The 20,591-nt window shown below is 38.0% G+C and overlaps 1 protein-coding gene across 2 annotated transcripts in view; it reads left to right on the top strand.

Moving 5' to 3' along the window:
• The window catches only part of DLGAP3 (DLG associated protein 3), a 101,210-nt gene that overhangs the window by 16,691 nt on the left and 63,928 nt on the right, over positions 1–20,591 (top strand). The window contains exon 1 of one of the 2 annotated variants that reach the window (XM_066375837.1): positions 18,642–18,707. The exons of the other annotated variant lie outside the window; for it this stretch is intronic. The gene's annotated coding sequence lies outside the window, so the exon portion shown is untranslated. Of the gene's footprint in view, positions 1–18,641; positions 18,708–20,591 lie in introns of those variants that run through there. 2 annotated transcript variants of the gene reach the window in all.

The raw sequence follows: 20,591 nt of genomic DNA, 5'->3' as shown, positions 1-20,591 counted from the left end.
ATTCAAATGAGATCAGGCATATTCAGGGTGGTATGGCCATAGACAAGTGTGGTCCATTCAAAGGAAGAAAAATAAGCTACCTGAAATTGTGCCTGAAAAATACTTAATGAAAGACATACTTAACAAAGACTTTAAAACAACTGTATTAACTATATTCAAAGAACCAAAGGAATATGTGAAAAAAATCAAGAAAGTAATGTATGAACAAATGGGAGATATCAATAAAGAGACAGAAAACCTAAAAGAAACCAAAAATAAATTCTAGTGATAAAAAATTCAGTAACTATGTCTAGTGGTGACACAGTTGATAGAGCATAGACTTGGGAAACCTCAGGCTGCTGGCTGGAATGTGGACTCAAAGGCTTAAGCACAGGCTCACCAGCTTTAGTGTGGGATTGCTGGCTTGAGCGCAGGATTATTGACATGATCCCTAAAGTTGCTGACTCCAGTCCAAAGGTTGCTGGCTTCAGCCCAAAGTCACTGACTTTAAGCCTGAAGTTGCTGACTTGAGCCCAATGTTGTTGGCTTATGCAAGGGGTCATTGGCTCAGCTTGAGCCCCCCAGTCAAGGCACATATGAGAAGCAATTAGTAAACAACTAAAGTGAAACAACTACAAGTTGGTGCTTCTCATCTCTCTCCTACCCCTTCTCTCTCTCTCTCTCTCTCTCTCTCTCTCTCTCAAAAAGATTAATAACTGAAATTTAAAATTCAGTAGAGGGATTCAAAGGCAGATGTAAGCAGGCAGAAGAAAGAATCAACAAACTTGAAGATAAGATGGTGGAAATTATTGTGGTTGAGAAACAGGGAAAAAATTTTAAGAAATATGAACAGTTTCAGAGATTTATGAGACCCTATCAAGTGAACCAGCATATGCATCATTAGAGTTCCAGAAGGAGCAGAGAGAGAGAGAGAGAGAGACAGAGAGAGAGAGAGAGAGAGAGAGAGAGAGAGAGAAGAGCAGAGAGAATATTTGAAGAAATACAGGTCGAAAACTTTACAAATTTGATGAAAGAAGTAAATAAACATCTAAGAACCTCAATGAATCCAAATAGAATGTACTCAAAGAGACCCACATCAAGAAACACAATAAAACATTCAGAAGACAAAGCCAAAGAGTATCTGGAAAGCAGCAAATCATTACACACAAGATTATTGATGAGATTATCAATAGATTTCTCATCAGAAAATTGTGAGCCCAGAAGAGAGTACTGTAGTTGATATATTCAAAGTACTAAAAGAAACACACTGTCAATCAAGAATTCTATACTGACAAAACTGTCCTTAAAAGTGAGGAAGAGATGAAGACATTCTCAGATAAACAAAAGGTGAGGGTATTCATGACCATTAGATCTGCTCTGCAAGAAATGCTCAAGGGAGTCCTGCAACCAAAAATAGAAGGACACTAAACAGTAACTTTAAGTTGAATGAAGAACTAAAGATCTCAGTAAAGGTAAATACATGGGCAATTATAAGAGCCAGTTTTATTGTAACAGTGGTTTGTAACTGAACTTTTTTTTTTTGGATTTTTCTGAAGTGAGAGGCGGGGAGGCAGAGAGACAGACTTCTGCATGCGCCCAACCGGGATCCACCTGGCAAGCCTACTAGGCGGCGTTGCTCTGCCCATATGCGGCATTGCTCCATTGCAACTGGAGACCTTCTAGCGTCTGAGGCGGAGACCATGGAGCCATCCTCAGCGCCTGGGCCAACTTTGCTTCAATGGAGCTTTGGCTGCAGGAGGGGAAGAGAGAGAGAGAAAGGAGAGGGGGAAGGGTGGAGAAGCAGATGGGTGCTTCTCCTGTGTGCCCTGGCTGGGAATTGAACCCAGGACATCTACTCACTGGGCTGACACTCTACCACTGAGCCAACCATCCAGGGCCTGTAACTGTACTTTTTATTTGTTTTCTACATGATTTAAGAGACTAATTCAGTTAAAGAAGAAAAAACAATTATCAGTGTAAAATACTGGGATTACTGTACCTTTGATTTGTAATTCCAAATCTTGTTTTTAGAATACTAATGCATTTATTACTTGTTTTTGGACACACAATATATAAAAATGTAATATTATGATGTTGACAATGAAGGGGTTAGAACAGAGCAGTAAAAAAGCAGAGTTTTGCTTGACTGATGGTGGCACAGTGGATGGAGTGTTGACTTGGGATATTGGAGATCACAGGTTCAAAATCTCGAGGTTGCTGGCTTGAGCATGGGCTATCTGGCTGAGTGCAGGCTCACCAGCTTGAGCACAGAGTCGCTGGCTTGAGCCCAATGTTGCGGGCTTGAGCAAGTGGTCACTGGTTCAGCTGGAGCCCCCTGGTCAAGGCACATATGTGAAGCAATCAATAAACAACTAAAGTGCCACAACTATTTGTTGATACTTCTCATCTCTCTCCTTTCCTGTCAGTCTCTCGTTAAAAAAAAAAAAGAAGAAAAAGAAGCAGAGTTTCAGTATGTTATTGAAGTTCAGCTGGTATAAATACAGATCAGCATGTTATAACCACAAAAAATAGCTCTAGAATATATAGAAAAGGAAATGAAAAAGGAATATAAATGTTTCACTAAAAAAACTGAAATAAATACAAAAGAAGACAGAAAAGTCCCTTGTTAGCAGTAATTACTTTAAATATAAATAGATTAAGCTCTCCAAACAAAAGACAGAGCTTGGTACCCTGGCTGGATAGCTTTGTTGGTCATCCCAAAGTGCAGAGATTGCTGATTCAATCCCCACTCAGGGCACGTACAGAAACAGATTGCTGTTCCTGTCTCTCCCTTTCTCTCTCTTCCTCCCTTCCTTCCTCTCTCTCTAGAATTAATGAATGAAGTGGTAGAATGAATAAAAACATCTGACTCAATTATTTGCTGTTTACAAAGATAAAAACAGGTTGAAAGTGAAAAGGTGGAAAAAGATTTTTCCATGCAATGGTTACCAAATGGAACAGGAGTAGTTATATTAATATCAGACAAAATAGACTTTTTTTTTATTTTTTAGAGAGAGAGAGAGAGACAGACAGACAGACAGGGACAGACAGACAGGAAGGGAGAGAGATGAGAAGCATCAATTCTTTGTTGCAGCATTTTAATTGTTCATTGATTGCTTTCTCATATGTACCTTGACTAGGGGGCTACAGCAGAGCGAATGACCCCTTGCTCAAGCTGGTGACCTTGGGCTCAAGCCAGGGACCTTGGGCTTCAGGCTGAAGACCTTTGGGCTCAAGCCAGAGACCATGGGATCATGTCTATGATTCTACGCTCAAGCTGGCGACCCACACTCAAGCTGGTGAGCCTGTGCTCAAACCAGATAGCTGATGCTCAAGCTGGACACCTTGGCGTTTTGAACTTGGGTCCTCTGCAACCCAGGGTGATGCTCTGTTCACTGCGCTACCACCTGGTCAGAACAAAATAGACTTTTAAAATTTATAAAAAGTTTACTAGGACAAAGGACTTTGTATATTAATAATGTTCAATATAGCAATAAACCATTACATTATAAAATTTATTTATTTGTTTATTTATTTATTATTATTATTATTATTTGCATTTTTCCAAAGTTAGGAGCAGAGAAGCAGTAAGACAGACTCCCGCATGTGCCCGACTGGGATCCACCCGGCATGCCCACCAGGGGGTGATGCTCTGCTCATCCGGGGCATTGCTCCGTTGTGGCCGGAGCCATTCTAGTGCCTGAGGTGGAGGCCATGGAGCTGCCTCAGCGCCTGGGGCGAACTTTGCTCCAATGGAGTCTTGGCTGCGGGAGGGGAAGAAAGAGATAGAGAGGAAGGAGAGGGGGGAAGGGTGGAGAAGCAGGTGGGCACTTCTCCTGTGTGCCCTGACCGGTAATCGAACCCAGGACTTCCATATGCTGGGCCAATGCTCTACCACTGAGCCAACCGGTCAGGGCCTACTTATTTATTTTTAAGTGAGAGGAAGGGAAATAGAGAGACAGACTCCCACATGCCCCCCAACTGACAGCCACCTGGCTACCCCCATCTGGGGCCGAAGCTCAAATCAACTGAGCTATCCTCAACACCTGAGATCAATGCTCCAACCAACCAAGCTATCCTCAGCGCCTGGGGCCAACACACTCAAACCAATAGAACCACTGGCTGCGAGAAGGGAAAAGAGAGAGAAAGGGGAGAGAGAGAAAAGAAACAGATGGTCACTTCTCATATGTGCCCTGACTGGGGATTGAACCTGGTATATCAGAACGCTGGCCAATGCTCTATCCATTGAGCCGACTGGCTGGAGCCCATTATAAATTTTTAAGCACCTAATGACAATCAAAATATGTGAAGTAAAAATGGATAGAATTGAAGGGAGAAATAGGCAGTTCTACAATAATAGTTAGATACTTCAATGCCCCACTCTCAATAATGGATAGAACAACCAGATAGAAAATAAGTAAGGAGGCCTTGGCCGGTTGTTGCAGTGATAGAGTGTCATTGGCTGGGCATGTGGAACCCAGGTTCAAATCCTGGTCAAGGCACAGAAGAGAAGTGACTATCTGCTTCTTTCCCCCGCCCTCCCTTTCTCTATTCCTCTCCTGCAGCCATGGCTCGGTTTGAGCAACTTGGCCCCAGGGCACTGAGGATGGCTCCATGGCCTCACCTCAGGTGCTAAAATAGCTCAGTTATGGAGCAGTGGCCCCAGATGGGAAGAGCATCGGCCGGTAGGGAGCTTGCCAGGTGGATCCTGGTCAGGATGCATGGGGGAATCTGTCTCTGCCTTTCCACCTCTTACTTAATTAAAAAAAAAAAAAAAAATATATATATAGAAAGCAGAGTCCTGAAAAGATATCTGTACACTGTGCACTGTGTTCACAGTAGTACTATTCACAATAGCTAAAACATGAAAATAACCTATATATCCATTTACCAATGAATAAATAAACAAAATGTGGTATATACATATAATAGGATATTATTCAGTCTTAAAAAAAGAAAATTCTGCAATATATTACAACATGAATGAAATTTAAGGATATTTTGCTAAGTGAAATAAGTTAGTCACAAAAAGGCGATACTATTCTACTTATAAGAGGTACTTAGGGTAATTAAAATTACACAGACAAAAGTCTAATGGTGGTTGCCAGGGTCTTGGGGGAGGGGAGAATGAGGAGTTACTGTTTAACGATATAGCGTTTCAGTTTTACAAGATGAAAAGACTTATGGGGACATATAGTAGTGATGGTTACAGTAGGTGAATATATTTAATACCATTGAAGTGTACACTTAAAAATGACTAAGATGGTAAATTTTATGTTATGTGTATTTTACTATAATAAAATAGGAAAAAAGCTTTTTGTTCAAAATGACTTTGGTTCCTGTGCAATCTAGCCAAATGGAGCAATGTTTACTTTTTGAAATTTTATATATAATTTCATCTTTCACTGCATTGCCCTTTAAGTTACTAGTCTCATTTTGAACTCTCTTTCTCAGACAGTGATTACTTATTTTATTATCACTTTTTAATCCGCCTTACATGTTTGCCCATACTATCATCAAGTTTCAAAGTCTGTTCTACAGAAAATACTTCTTTCTGGAAATATTGAGGTTTTGTTGGTTAAATATCAAAAGACAATATTATTCTTTTAAAGAATATCATGCCAGCCTGACCTGTGGTGAACAGTGGATAGCGTGTCGACTTGGAATGCTGAGGTCGCTGGCTGGTTCAAAACCCTAGGCTTGCCCTGTCAAGGTACATACGAGAAGCAACTACTACAAGTTGATGTTTCCTGCTCCCCCTCTTCTCGCTTTCTCTTCTCTCTAAAATCAATATATAGAATCTTAAAGAAAAAGAATATCATGCCGATGTTCTTTATCGAAGTTTGTATTTATTTAGCACTATCAGTGTTACAATTGATTGTTTTGTAGCCCCTTTTTTTTTAGATATAATAACTTAATGTAATTTCAACGGCTCTAGATCCAGAGAAACAAAGGCATAAATGTGTTCTTTAATACTGTATTTCCCCATGTAGAAGATGCTCCCATGTATAAGATGCATCTTAATTTGGGGGCCTGAAATTTGAAAAAGAATATATTACATAAAGTTATTGAACTCAAGTTTTATTCATCATAAAATTCATACAATTCTTCATCACTGTCAAAAAAAAGTGGGAAATCAAGTTAAAAACAATCACTGTAGAAGACGCACCCAGTTTTTAGACCCAAAATTTTTTGAAAAAGGGTTTATCTTATACATAGGGAAGTAAGGGTCAATTGTGGTGTGTTCGTGTGTATGTGTGTGATACACAAGGCTCTCTAAAGTGTAAGGACCCGAGATAGGCCCCTTTTGATTCAAATTAATGAGTCTACTAGCTGAGCCCATCTGGTTTCTTTCTTTTTTTAAATTTATTTATTTATTTAAAAATTTTATTTATTTATTTTTAGAGAGGAGAGAGAGACAGAGAGGGAGAGAGAGGGGAGAGACAGAGAGAGAGAAGGAGGGAGGAGCAGGAAGCATCAACTCCCATATGTGCCTTGACCAGGCAAGCCCAGGGTTTCGAACCAGCGACCTCAGCATTTCCAGGTCAACGCTTTATCCACTGTGCCACCACAGGTCAGGCTGGTTTCTTTCTTAACACCCATTCTGTAGTCAGAAATCATAAGTCTCTCAATATTGAGGACAGTTTTCATTTAAAATATTTAGTCTTATTGTCTCCATAAAGGTGAATCACTAACATTTATTGTTTCCTATGTCCCAGGCATTTAATATTTTATATAATTACGAGATACTCAGTATTTACTCACAAAACTCTGTAAAGTAGGTACCACTATTATCCTACTTTTACAGGTAAGGAGATTGAAAATAGAAATGTTAAAGAAAATTACCTAAAACATTGAAATAACCCAAGAATGTCAATACGTTAGTATTAAAACTTTCTCTTTCGAATCTGTGAGAAGCACAAAAATCTATTTATTGCCAACTATATTTCTTTGTTTTCATTTTAGAAAATACAGTCATCAAATCTCTCTATCCAGCCTCAGCCTTTCCCAGGTGTGTCCCTCAAGCTTCTCCAACTCATCATGTCCTAATCATACTCATAATTTTTTCCTTCAGGCTCGCTTTTCTTCCTGTGCTTTTTATTTCAGTGAAGTGGCACCATAACCCTCAGGTATCTGAGCCAGACCCTGGGTGGTCTCAGGCTCTCCCCTTCCTCTCCCACCAAACCCTTCTTATTTAAACATACACTTTAATGCTGATAATGTGCTATTTCTTGATTAGGATTGATTGCAAGGATGTGTTTACTTTGTGACATATTCATTCGCTGGTACACTCATAAATTTATGTACTGTATGTAGGCATATGTGTATCTGTATATGTATATATAATCCAATTGCAATTCAATGAAATTAGTTAAAAATTTAATTTGTTTTAAAAAAGGAAAATGTAATTTATAAAAGTATTTAAAACACTGCTTTTAAATGATATAAATGTAATATGGCTGGGTATGAACTAAGGCTCAGGTGTTTCTGAGAGAAATTGGGCAAATCCTCCTCCATTTGTGTTGGCTGATACATTTACCCCTACTGATTTACTGAAGGTTTGAGGAAGCTCTGAAGAGAAGTCCTGAACTCTTTTCAGACATGTATAAATATGACTGATGGAGAGGGGTGACCACAAAAGAAGCCTAATGATAGGGAAGTAGACCAGAAGCCATTGAAGGAGAACTCCCTCTACATGGAAAAATTCCTTAAATATATGAACCCACTTTAGCAATAGAGCCTCAGAAAGGGAAGAGTGCTGGTACCAGGTACAAAGCAGTGCTGACACTAGAGGAAAGTCCAACCTACCCCCTCTGGTGGCGAGTGTGCACCCTGCCAGACTGGGTAATAAATTCACATTGGAAGAGTTGAATCAATGATCTCTAAAACGCCACAGAGCTGAGTCAGCCTCGCCGTGGTTTCCCTACTCACTTTCACTAAACATTCTTCAGGACAGTCTCATACTTCCAACGTGTGCAATGCAGAGTCCAAGGTTCATGGCTTTCAGGCTACAGCTGAATGCCAGCTCCACCAGAATGTGGCCTGGCTGAGTGCCTGCTACACTGGTTCCTAGTGCTGGTGGTAATGGTAACATCTATGAGAATGGGTTTCAGCAGGAGTATGACTCTTGTGGAATCATTAGGGCCTGAGGATATGGAGTCCCTGCCTGGATGTCCATGGCAATGAGAGAAACCATATAACTAACAGTTCAAGCAATTTCACTTCAGGACCTCTCCAACTGAGCATAACATAGAAAAAGCATTCTCTCCATTTCACAAGAGAGAACTTTAATCTCAAGCATGAAGCCAAAGCAGCAGCATTTCAATTTCACTACCAATGGCACAAGGCAGTAATGGGAGTCAACTGCCAGTGTGGAGTGGCGCTTCCCGAGCAGTTGGGTCCTGGGCATGCAGATTCCTGGCTTGGCTAGCCATGGCCTAAAGCTTCCACTCTGTGCTTGCTTGCAACAATTGGTAGCTTGGGTTTTTAGCTACCAAGATTAAGTTGATGGATGACATCTGTATTCACTTACTGGCAAAGTTTGAGATTTCTGGTTATCATTCTGAGATTGTGTGTGTGTGTGTGTGTGTGTGTGTGTGTGTGTGTGTGTGTGTATGTGTGTGTGTGTGTGTGTGTAATATCTAGTCTTTATCCATACTGTTGTCAGAGTGTTGTTTCTTAAAACAAATCTGATTGTGTCAGTCATCCTTAAATTCAAATTCTTCACCGATTCCACATTGCTTAGGAGACTCCCTCCTCAGCTGGGTGTACCAGACCCTTCATAACTGGACTCTTTTTTTTTATTTTAAGATTTTATTTATTCATTATAGAGAGGGGGGAGAGAGAGAGAGAGAGAGAGAGAGAGAGAGAGAGAGAGAGAGAGAGAAGGGGGGAGGAGCAGGAAGCATCAACTCCCACATGCGCCCGACCAGGCAAGCCCAGGGTTTCGAACCGGCAACCTCAGCGTTTCCAGGTTGACGCCTTATCCACTGCGCCACCACAGGTCAGGCTCATAACTGGACTCTTGCCTACGTCATAACGTCATCTCCCACCACTCTCCCCACAGTTGTTATCTTGAAATGGTACTTGGATTCTCAATCTCATTGAGTGTTTTATATTTTAATTTTTCTACAACTATTTGTAAGTTTTATGTTCTATTTTATTTTTATTGATTACTCTGGAAATTTTAATATATATATTTAACTTATCAAATCTGAATTTAATCAATCTTTTTATCCTCTTTCCCCCTAAACCCTATATAAGGATCTTAGACACTTTAATTCCATTCTTTTCTTTCCATTCCAGAGATATGCTATTGTTGCCATGTTTTAATTCTATTTTTGAAAACCTCGGCAGACCTCATGACTGTTGTATACAGTTAAGGTTTACTTATATGTATTCATGCATTTGCCATTTTCTTTGTTCTTCATTGTGTCTTGCACCCTAGACCTTCCACCTACGATCACTTCTTACACGAGATCGTATTTTGTCTCAAGAACTTCCTTTATAATTTACTTTAGTGATGGTCTGCTAAAGGCAGTCTTTCAACTCTTCTCTCTCTGAAACGTCTTTCTTTTATCACAATCCCTGAAAAGTCTTTTAAACTGGGCATAGAATTCTAGGTTGTCCGTTTCCTCAGCACATGGAACATACCATTCCGCTGTCCTCTGGGCTTTTGGGGTTACTTTGTGAAGTCAATTGTCAGCTTATCTATTGCTTCTTTGAAGGCAACCTGTCTTTCCTCTGGCTGCTTTTAAATTTTTTGTATCTTTGGTTTTGCTGTTTTAATATGATATTGTAGGTGTGGATTTCTATCTGTTTTATCCTACTTAAAAGTTGTTGGTAACCTGTAGCTTGGTATCTTTATCAGGTATGGAAAATAATCAGCCATTATGTCTCCACACATCGCCTCTGCCCCATTCTCTCTCTTTGGAGGAGGGCGTCTGATCAGATGTGTGTTAGGCTATCTCATGTTACCCTTCATGTTTCTTAACCTCTCAGAGCTTTGTCTCTCTGTGGTGCTTTTTACCTTTTTTAACTGTATCGTTTTGTTCACTGTACTATTAGTACCTGCATCCAATAAGCTGTTAGACCCATTTGTTGAGTTTCTAATTATAGTTGCTACATTTTTCATTTCTAGAAGTTATATTTAGTTCCTTTTCTTAGCTGCTTGGTCATTCTTTAAAATTCTTTGTTCTTTGCTCATATTTCAAAATTGTCTTTTATTTTTTAATGAGCCTGAGACAGAATTGGATGAATCATAGTCCTTACTTCTTGGTTACTGTCGTCATCAGACATAGACCTCTTATGTTGTATATCAATGTATGTATGCATGTATTTTTAAAAGAATGTAATGGATACCTATAATCCCACTGATTTATCTATCTCTCCCATCCTGCAACTGTTTCCCCTTCCCAGATTTGCAATTACCATTCCCATTCTTTTTGTTTTTACAGTTTTATCAAATATATGTGACCTAAATATAGTGCTCAGTTCTAGTTGTTTTTGAACATTCTGAAGAGTATTATCTTGTATATAATCTTCTGGAATTTTAAGAAAATCTGCACACTCTATATAATATTCCATTGTGTGACTACTCCATAATTATTTATCCATTCTTCTGTTAATGGGCATTTTGGTTGTTCCTAGTTTTTTTCCCCTTCAAATGGGAAGTCTTGCTGTGCATATTCTTTTTTGTTTGTTTGTTTTGTGTGTTTTCTCTTCTCTTCTGTTTTTGAGATTCTTGTATCTATCTCTTAATAAACACGAGCAGAAGTTTCCACTGGGTACATCACTAGGGGTGAGATGCTGGGTTCTGGGGTATGTAGAAGTAGTCAGCCAGTACACACCAGTAGAGCTACTGGCATCCAGTCTGGCTGGCCAGGCATCTGTTCTGATTGGTCAGTACCCATGTGGTATTGGTTGTTAATACTTTGAATATTATCCTTCAGACTCTATGAATGACAAACTTTGTAAGCTAATGCCAAATTATTTAGAGATGGTTTTTCTAACTTATACCTCTACCAGAGATATCTGAGATCCTGTTGATTGATATTCTTTACAACATTTGGAATTGTCAGATATCTTAATTTTTGCCAATCAAATGAATGTTAATTTGTGTCTCATTCTGGTCTTGATTTGCATTTTCTGTTTGCTAATCAGGTTGAACATCTCTTTAAGGGTTTGTTGGTCATATGCATTTCCTCTGAAAATTCCTTGCTAATATATCTTGCTCATATATCTTACTCATGTATCATGTATTTTTCTATTAGATTGTTTTTCTTTTTCTTAATGATTTAAAGGAGTTCATATAAAGAAATTTAAAAACTCTTGATGCCAATTCTTGGTCAGTTATGTGTTACAAAATTCTTCTCCTCATTTGTAGCTTGCCCCTTTCGCTTTCTTTAAGATGATTTATAAAAAGAAGTTCTTCACTCTAAAACAGCCAATATACCAATCTTTTCTTTCCATTTAGTGCTTTTGGTGTGTCTTATTTAAGAGAATCTTTCTGAAAGGTCAGTAAGAAATTTACCTATAGTTTTTTTTTTGTTTTTTGTTTTTTTTTTTGTATTTTTCTGAAGCTGGAAACGGGGAGAGACGACAGTCGGACAGACTTCTGCATGTGCTCGACCGGGATCCACCCGGCACGCCCACCAGGGGGCGACGCTCTGCCCCTCCAGGGCGTCGCTCTGTCGCGACCAGAGCCACTCTAGCGCCTGGGGCAGAGGCCAAGGAGCCATCCCCAACGCCCAGGCCATCTTTGCTCCAATGGAGCCTCGCTACGGGAAGGGAAGAGAGAGACAGAGAGGAAGGAGGGGGGAGGGGTGGAGAAGCAGATGGGCACTTCTACTGTGTGCCCTGGCTGGGAATCGAACCTGGGACTTCTGCACGCCAGGCTGACGCTCTACCACTGAGCCAACCGGCCAGGGCCTATTTACCTATAGTTTTTTTTTTTTTTTTTACAGATACAGAGAGTGAGTCAGAGAGAGGGATAGACGGGGACAGACAGACAGGAACGGAGAGAGATAAGAAGCATATACATTAGTTTTTCATTGCGCATTGCAACACCTTAGTTGTTCATTGATTGCTTTCTCATATGTGCCTTGACCGCAGGCCTTCAGCAGACTGAGTAACCCCTTGCTGGAGCCAGCGACCTTGGGTTCAAGTTAGTGGGCTTTTCCTCAAACCAGTTGAGCCCGCACTCAAGCTGGCGACCTCGGGGTTTTGAACCCGGGTCCTCTGCATCCCAGTCCGATGCTCTATCCACTGCGCCACCGCCTGGTCAGGCTACCTATAGTTTTTTAATGGTTAATTTTATGTTATCATGACTAGGTTATGGGGTATCCAAATATGCTGTTAAATATTACTTCTGGGCATGTCTGTGTTTTTGGTTAAGATTAACATCTGAGTAAACCAAATTGTCCTTCTTAATGTGAGTGGGCCTTATCCAATCCATTGAGGCCTAAATAGAATAAAAAGACTAAGTAAGAAGAAATACTTTCTCTCTTTGCCCGACTGTCCTCGAGCTGGGACATCAGTCTTCTGCCTTCGAACTCAAACTTCGACTGAAACTTACACCATCTCCTCTCCTGTTCTCAGGCCTGTAGACTTGGACTAAGCTCTATACCTTTGGTTCTCTTGGGTCTTCAGCTTGCCTACTGCAGACCTTGGGACTTCTCAGCCTCTATAATTACATGAGCCAATTTCTTATAAAAAAATCTATCTGTATAGCTCTTTAATAAATATATAAACTGTGTTCTATAATTATTATAATTGTATATTTTCAGTTATAGAATGACATTTATTAAAAGTATATAAATATTAATTATATTTATATATTTAACATATATTCACATATTCTTATTTATTTTATTGAAGATATAAATATATCTTTAATATATATACCTTATATTAAATAAATGTGCATGTGTACACACACACACACACAGACACACACATATACATGAACATGTATTTCCTACTGATTCTGTTTCTCTAGAGAACCCTAACAGAGCTTCTATTAAGAGTTTTGAATTTGACATTTAAGTTTTAAACTCAACTAAAGTTGAATTTTGTATATTATGTGAAGTAGGAACCCAATTAATTATTTTTACAAATAGATCATTTCCCCACCTTTCCCACTTATCTGCCATGCCACCTCTGTTACATATATTATATATATAACTTTGTTTTTGAGCTCTATGGTCTATCATACCAATACTTTTGTCTCTGAGCCAGCACCATATGGTCTTGATACTAGCTATACCTTTTTAGTAAGTCTGGATATCTGATAGGGCAAATCACATCTCTTTCTCTTCTTCAGAAGTTTTGAGGATAATTAATGAGATCTCTTAGTATTCCGTTTGGAACTTTTAATACCATTTCAAATTAGAAGGTCCCTGGATCCTTGGAAAAATGACTATTTTTCAGATCTGGACAGAGAATGTGCAAAATGAGTTGAAACATTTTCTTATATTAGAAAGTGAGGAAATTAGTGACATTTCTGGGTATGCAAAAGACTTAGCAGAAAACTTAGTGAAGCTCCCATTGGTCAAAGATGGAAAAATAGAGCATAAATAGAATAATAATGTCACTGAATTAAAATATATGAAATATGTTTAAATCCATGAACCTCTTGGCCACCTTTGAAATATGCTAGTGGCCTGACCAGGAGGTGGCACAGTGGATAGAGTGTCAGTCCAGGACGTGGAGGAGCCAGGTTCGAAACCTGAGGTCACCAGTTTGAGCACGGGCTCATCTGGTTTGAGTAAGGCTCACCAGCATGAGCCCAAGGTCACTGGCTTGAGCAAAGGGTCACTCGGTCTGCTGTAGCTCCCCCCCCCACTCCTGTCAGGGCACATATGAGAAAGCCATCAATGAACAACTAAGGTGCCGCAATGAAAAATTGATGCTTCTCATCTCTCTCCCTTCCTGTCTGCCTGTCCCTCTCTCTGACTCTCTCTCTGTCTCTGTCACAAAAACAAATAAGAAAGGAAGATCTAAAAATCTCATTATTTGCACACAACATACTAAACCCTAAAGACTCCACACAAAAAAAGAAATATGCTAGTGAACCAAATCATTGGTTTTATTTTATTATTTTAATTTTGTATTGCATTAAACAGATATAGTAAAGTGCATTTTAAATGTATAGATTTTAATATATGTAATTTAAAGTATAGTCTTAAATGTACAGATTGGTGAAAATTTAATTTGTATATACGTAACTATCACTCAAAAGAAGATATAATATTTTAAAGCTTGATGTGAATACGTATCAACTGGTGGATTTGTTAAAATGCAGATTCTGATTCAGCAGGGCTACTGTGAGACCTCACATCCTGCATTTTTAACAAGTTCCCAAGTGATGCTGACACTGCTAGTCTGTGGACCACACTCTGAGAAGCAAAAATATAAGTTTTATGTTGTAACATGTAGCATGAGTTTGTTCTTATTGATGCATGGTTTCCATTGTATTAATATTCCAATAATCATTTACTTGTTTTACAATTGATGGACATTTTTGTTCTTTCCAGTTTGGGGTCACTATAAATTAAGTTGCTATGAACATTTTTATATATGTTTTTGGCTGAACATATGCACTGTTTTGGGGGAAGTGTATATCTGGTACAGTAGTAGCATTGCTGGATTATAGGGTAGGTACATATGTAACTTTAGTAGCTACTGTCAGTTTATCAAAATGTTTGTACCATTATACTCTTACCAGCATTATATCAGTTCTAATTGCTCCACATTTCATCAATACTTGTAATTAAAAAATATATTATACAGGTATATATATGGTCATTATTGTGTGTAGTGGTATTCATTTGAGTTTTTTGGCAACTAGGAGACACTCTTTTTTTTTTTAATTCTTTAAAGCTCTAAACATTTCTATTTATTTTTTATTTTTTATTTATTCATTTTAGAGAGGAGAGGGAGAAACAGAGGGAGAGAGAGAGAGGAGAGACAGAGAGTGAGAAGGGGGGGAGGAGCTGGAAGCATCAACTCCTATATGTGCCTTGACCAGGCAAGCCCAGGGTTTCGAACTGGCAACCTCAGCATTTCCAGGTCGACACTTTATCCACTGCGCCACCACAGGTTAGGCCTTTTTTTTTTTTTTTTTAACAGAGACAGAGAGAGAGAGTCAGAGAGAGGGATAGACAGGGACAGACAGACAGGAACGGAGAGAGATGAGAAGCATCAATCATTAGTTTTTCGTTGCGCATTATGACACCTTAGGTGTTCATTGATTGCTTTCTCATATGTGCCTTGACCGTGGGCCTTCAGCAGACTGAGTAACCCCTTGCTCGAGCCAGCGACCTTGGGTCCAAGCTGGTGAACTTTTGCTCAAACCAGATGAGCCCGCGCTCAAGCTGGCGACCTTGGGGTCTCGAGCCTGGGTCCTCAGCATCCCGGTCCCACGCTCTTATCCACTGCACCACCACCTGGTCAGGCTAGGAGATACTCTTTTAAAAAATGCTTACTCAAAATATTTTTGGCTTTTTTTTTTTTGCTTCATATTGATTTGTAGAGATTCCTCATATGTTCTATACATAAGTTCTTTACTGGAGACATGTATTGCAAATATTTTCCCCAGTCTGTGATTTTCATTTTCACTCTCTTAATAGTGTTTTTTGATGAACACAAGGTTAATTTTAACAAAATGCAATTTGTCAATATTTTTTCTTCAATTTTTAAAAAATTGGGTTAAAATACACTTAACATAAAATTTCTATTTTAAGTGTACAATTCAGTGGTATCAAGTACATTCATATTGTTGTACAACCATCATAACCATCCATATCCAGAACTTGTTTCCTCTTGCAAAACTAAAATCTATCCCCATTATAAATTTCTCCCCGCTCCTTTTCTCTCTCCAGTCAGTGGCTATCACCATTCTACTTTCTGTCTCTATGGTTTTGACTACTCTAAGCACCTCATATAAGTGGAATCATACAGTATTTGTATTTTTATGACTGGCTTTTTACTTAACATACTTTTTGTCTTTGTCTCTAGCAATGTTTTTTGATCTAAATTTTATTTTGTCTGATATTAGTATAACCACTGTGCTCTTACATTACTGTCTTCTCTTGTGTTTAGTTGTTTTTTTTGCAGAGAAACATTTAAATTCTTTTCTCATTTCCTTTTGTATATATTCTAGAGCTATTTTCTTTGTGGTTACCATGGGGATTTCATTGAAAATCCTAAAGTTATAACACTACTTTGAATTTATACCAGCTTAACTTCAATAACATAAGAAAAGCTCTGTCTCCACTTCTTTTGATTGTTGATACCACAAAATTACATCTTTATCCATAGTGTATCTTAAAACATAAACTAATAATTCTTTTAAATGCATTAGTCTCTTAAATCATGTAGAAAACAAGATTTGGAGTTGCAAACCAAAGTTACAGTAAGACTAGCCACACAAATGTTTTTTCTTTAAATGTATTAGTCTCTTAAATTATGCAGAAAACAAACAAAAAATACAGTTATAAATCATTGTTACAATAATACTGGCTTTTAAAATTGCTCTTATATTTACCTTTATTGATTTAGCTTTATTTCTCTAAATAAAGATTTGAGTTAGTGTCCAGTGTCCTTTTATTTCAACCTGTAAGACTTGTTGGGAAGGTCTGGTGGTATAGGATTTGGGTTGACAGCTTTTCTTTTCTTTTAACATTTTACATGTATTAGCCACTCTCTTTTGGCCTCCAAAGTTTCTGGTAAGAAATATACTTATGGTCTTATTGATGATTCCTTGTATGTGACCATCTCTAGCTGTTTTCAAAATTCTCTCTTTTTAAAAAAGTTTGATTATAATGTATCTCAGTGTGGGTCTCTTTGAGTTCATCCTACTTAGAGTTTGTTGGGCTTCTTGGATATTTATATTCATGTGTACCATCAAATTTGGGGAAATTTTAGCCAGTATTCCTCCAAATATTCTCTCTGCCTCTTCCACTTTCTTATTTCCTTCTGAGACTTCCACAATACATTGGTCCCCTTGATGGTGTCCTATACTAAGTTTTCAAATAAGCAATAAGTTTAAGAATGAGTAAACCTAAGGAAAATAGATAATGAAACTAAGAGCAAAAATAAAAAAATTAGAAAATATACTACAGAGAATTTCAACAAAGCTAAGAAATTTATTCTTTAAACTGATTAAAATATGGACAAATTTCTGTTAATGAGAATCAAGGAAAAGAAGGCACAGGTAAATATTATGAAGGAAGGTACAATTACAAATGAAGCAGAGATGAAAATAATAAGAGAATTTTACCAACAAGTTTATGGCAATGCATTTAAAAATTTAGAGAAAGTAAAACATATTATTAGAAAAATATAACTTATGATGAACTCAAAAAGAAATAGGAAACTTAAATTAGTCCTTTAAATAGGTCTGTTGGCCCTGGCAAGGTTGCTCAGTTGGTTAGAGCATCATCTTGATATGCCAAGGTTGTGGGTTTGAACCCTGGTCAGGGTATATAGAAGAATCAACCAATGAAAGCATAAATAAGTGGAACAACAAGTTGATGTTTCTCTCTCTCTAAAATCAATAAAAAAATTAATCCCGTTAAAGAAACAGAAGGGATAGTAAAACAACAACAAAGAAAAAATTTTTCATAGGGAAAACACCAGTTTCAGATGGCTTTACAGATGTGTTTCACCACAGTTACAAATATCAGATTATTCCAATCTTACACAAACTTTTACAGAGGAAAGAAGAAGATAATATTTTTCAAACTTATTCTGTGAAGCTAGAATTACTTAGATACCCAATCCTAGATAACAAAGATAGGAAAATATCAGGCTTGTTTTATTTATTAATATAGATGCAAAAATCCAAAACAAAATATTAGCAGATCAAATCCAATGGTATCTGTAAAATTAATAATAAAGCTCCTTGAATAAGTTGGTATTATCTCAGGAAAGTAAAACTTAACATTAAGAAACTCTCTAAATGTAATTGATCAAAAACAGACCAAAAGAGAAAATGAGATGATCATGTCAAAAGATGCAGAAAAAGCCATTGATAAAACTCAACATACATTTGATTAAAACTCTTAATAAATTAGAATAAAATTCAGCCGTGGCCAGATAACTCAGTTGCTTAGAACGCCATCTCGCTATGCCAAGGTTGTGGGTTTGATCCCTGGTCAGGGTACATACAAGAATCAACCAATGAATGCATAAATAACAATTAAACAACAAATTAATGTTTTTTTCTCTCTCTCCCCCTTTCTCTCCAAAATCAGTAAATAAAAATTAAAAAAATTACATAATGAAATAAAATGGAATGATCTATATAATTGATCAACATAAGTTTCCAAAAATCTTAATAATAAGTAGCATCTTAGAGAAGAAATGTCAGAGCTGTAAAGTTATGAACAAGATAAACATACCCACCATCACTTTAAACATTGTTCTCTTGGACCTGACCAGCCCAATAAGATAAGGAAAATAAGCCAAAAGCAACAATATTATCTTATTTTTCTAAATGTATGTGTATATGTGTGTGTGTATGTATGTATATACACACAGTTATTTTATAGTGTCTCATCATTCTAATAGGTAAGTTCTTTGCAGATGTGATTCTGCTATTTGTTGTTTTTGCTGGTTCTTGTTCTAGGTGCCATGTTTTCTTGTGCATTTGGTGATATTTGTGTGCTGTTCATTTTCTTTGGAACTTTATTGGTGGAAATTACTTGAGGCCTGAGATGACGGTGAGTTCTTCTAACAAAGATTTACATTTCCTTCTGCCAGGCACCTGAGGCACTATCAGACTGGGTGATTTTATACTAAATTCTTGATTTGAGGTTTTCCAGATCACCTAGGTAGAGTGAATTTGATTGCATACGGTGTGAGGTCTAACTTGTAGTCATGGATTCTCAGGAGGAGATTCTTCCTTTCTACACTCATAGCAGTTGTCAAGGTTTAAAACAGGTAATTTTCCTTGCAATTTCTTAGGTGTGGGGATGCAGTGAGTCATTTTCTAGTTCACCTGTCTATTAGAGTAGAGAGAGCTCTTTGGGCTTCCAAGTTTATGCAAGGGAGTATTTTCTCAACTTGGGCAGGCTTATCTTCTTTCCCATGTGCTCTGAGAGATCATGAAAACAAAAATTTAATTTTATCTGTTAGCAAATACAGTTATATCAATTATTTATATTATGGCATACCACACCATTAAAAAATTCAGTGGTTTAAATGAATAATATTTATTATTGCTCAAGAGTCCTCAAATTGGCTAGATGGTTCTCATTCAGCTGGTCTCACTTAAGTGTCTGTGGTCAGCCATGGTCAGGTATACATCTCTGTTGCTTTGGGAGAAGCTCTATCATATGTTTAGGGGTCAGCTGGCTATGGGCTGGTCTAAGACAGTCTTGGCTGGGATAGTATGGCTATCTTGCACCTTGTCTCTCATTCTTCAGCAAGCTATTCCAGGGTTGTTCCCACAGTGGAAAGAGAAGACCTAGAGAAGAAGTAGAAGTACACAAACCTCTTAAAGCTTGGGCTTAGTACTGGCACACTGTGACGCCTTCCACATTCTATTGGCCAAAGCAAGTCAGTTCACTCAGATTCAAGGGGCAGGAAGATAAGAGTCAACCTTTTGGTATAGGGAGTTGCAAAATCATGTGGCAAAGGATATGGATTCAGAGAGAGGTGAATTGGTGCCATTTTTGCAGTTAATATATCACAGCCCCCAGGCTAGAGTTGGCTTCAGTGCTCTGCTTACTTTCCTGGTTCTGCCTTCATTTAAATTTTTGCTGGAATAATTTTTATTTATTTATTTTGCCAGATCATTGATGCATTTAAGATTTAAAAAAATCTATTTTAGCTATCATTTTTAAAATCAGTTTTCATGTTTTCAGTGAGAGGATCAACCAAGCACCTAGTCTGCCATACTGCTTGATTGACATTTTGATGAGTTTCTGTCTCCACACATGTGGCTCTCTAGCTTAATTCTTTCTCCCAATCTTTGAGACTCTACTCAAAAGCCTCCTTAATGCTTCTTTATTTCTTTGATTGCTCCTCTTCATCTAGGGAGAGCTGCTGTTGTCTCTAGACTCTAAAAGTATTTTGTGCCCATCTCTATCAAGGCATGGGATTCCTAGTGTAACAATCATAGTTTGTGGAGTGCAGGGCTCCTTGGTAAAAACTTATTAGAAATTTCAAGACAGTGAGAGTAGAGCCTTAAACCAAGAGTGAGAACCTTTTAAGTATGGGCTCTGTGTGACTGCACAGCATACACTCCCATGGGTTGGCCTTGATAGTAATTATTAGTTTATACATCTCCATCTCTCTTACACATCACTGGATGGGTCCAAGGGAGGTCTGTCTGCTTAACCTTTATGCCCCAAACAGGTTAGCAGGGTGCCGTGTACAATCAGTAAGTGGTTGTTGAATAAACAAATTAAAATGACATTATGATCTGAAACACATCAAGTCTTTGATAACAGCATTAAGAAAAAAGTAGAAAATCACACTAAATGTCCCTCTCCAGTTTAAGATGCTTCCCAGTTTCAGAAGAGTTAACAAAATGTACATCTTAGAACCAAGAAAGCATGGTGGTGCCTTTTAGCATACTACATGATAGCTCTTATGGTTCA

The sequence above is a fragment of the Saccopteryx leptura genome, chromosome 3, assembly GCF_036850995.1.
Source record: "Saccopteryx leptura isolate mSacLep1 chromosome 3, mSacLep1_pri_phased_curated, whole genome shotgun sequence".
Classification (NCBI taxonomy): Eukaryota; Metazoa; Chordata; class Mammalia; order Chiroptera; family Emballonuridae; genus Saccopteryx; species Saccopteryx leptura.
Note: the sequence above shows the minus strand (reverse complement) of the source record. Positions and strands in the feature narration are given on the sequence as shown.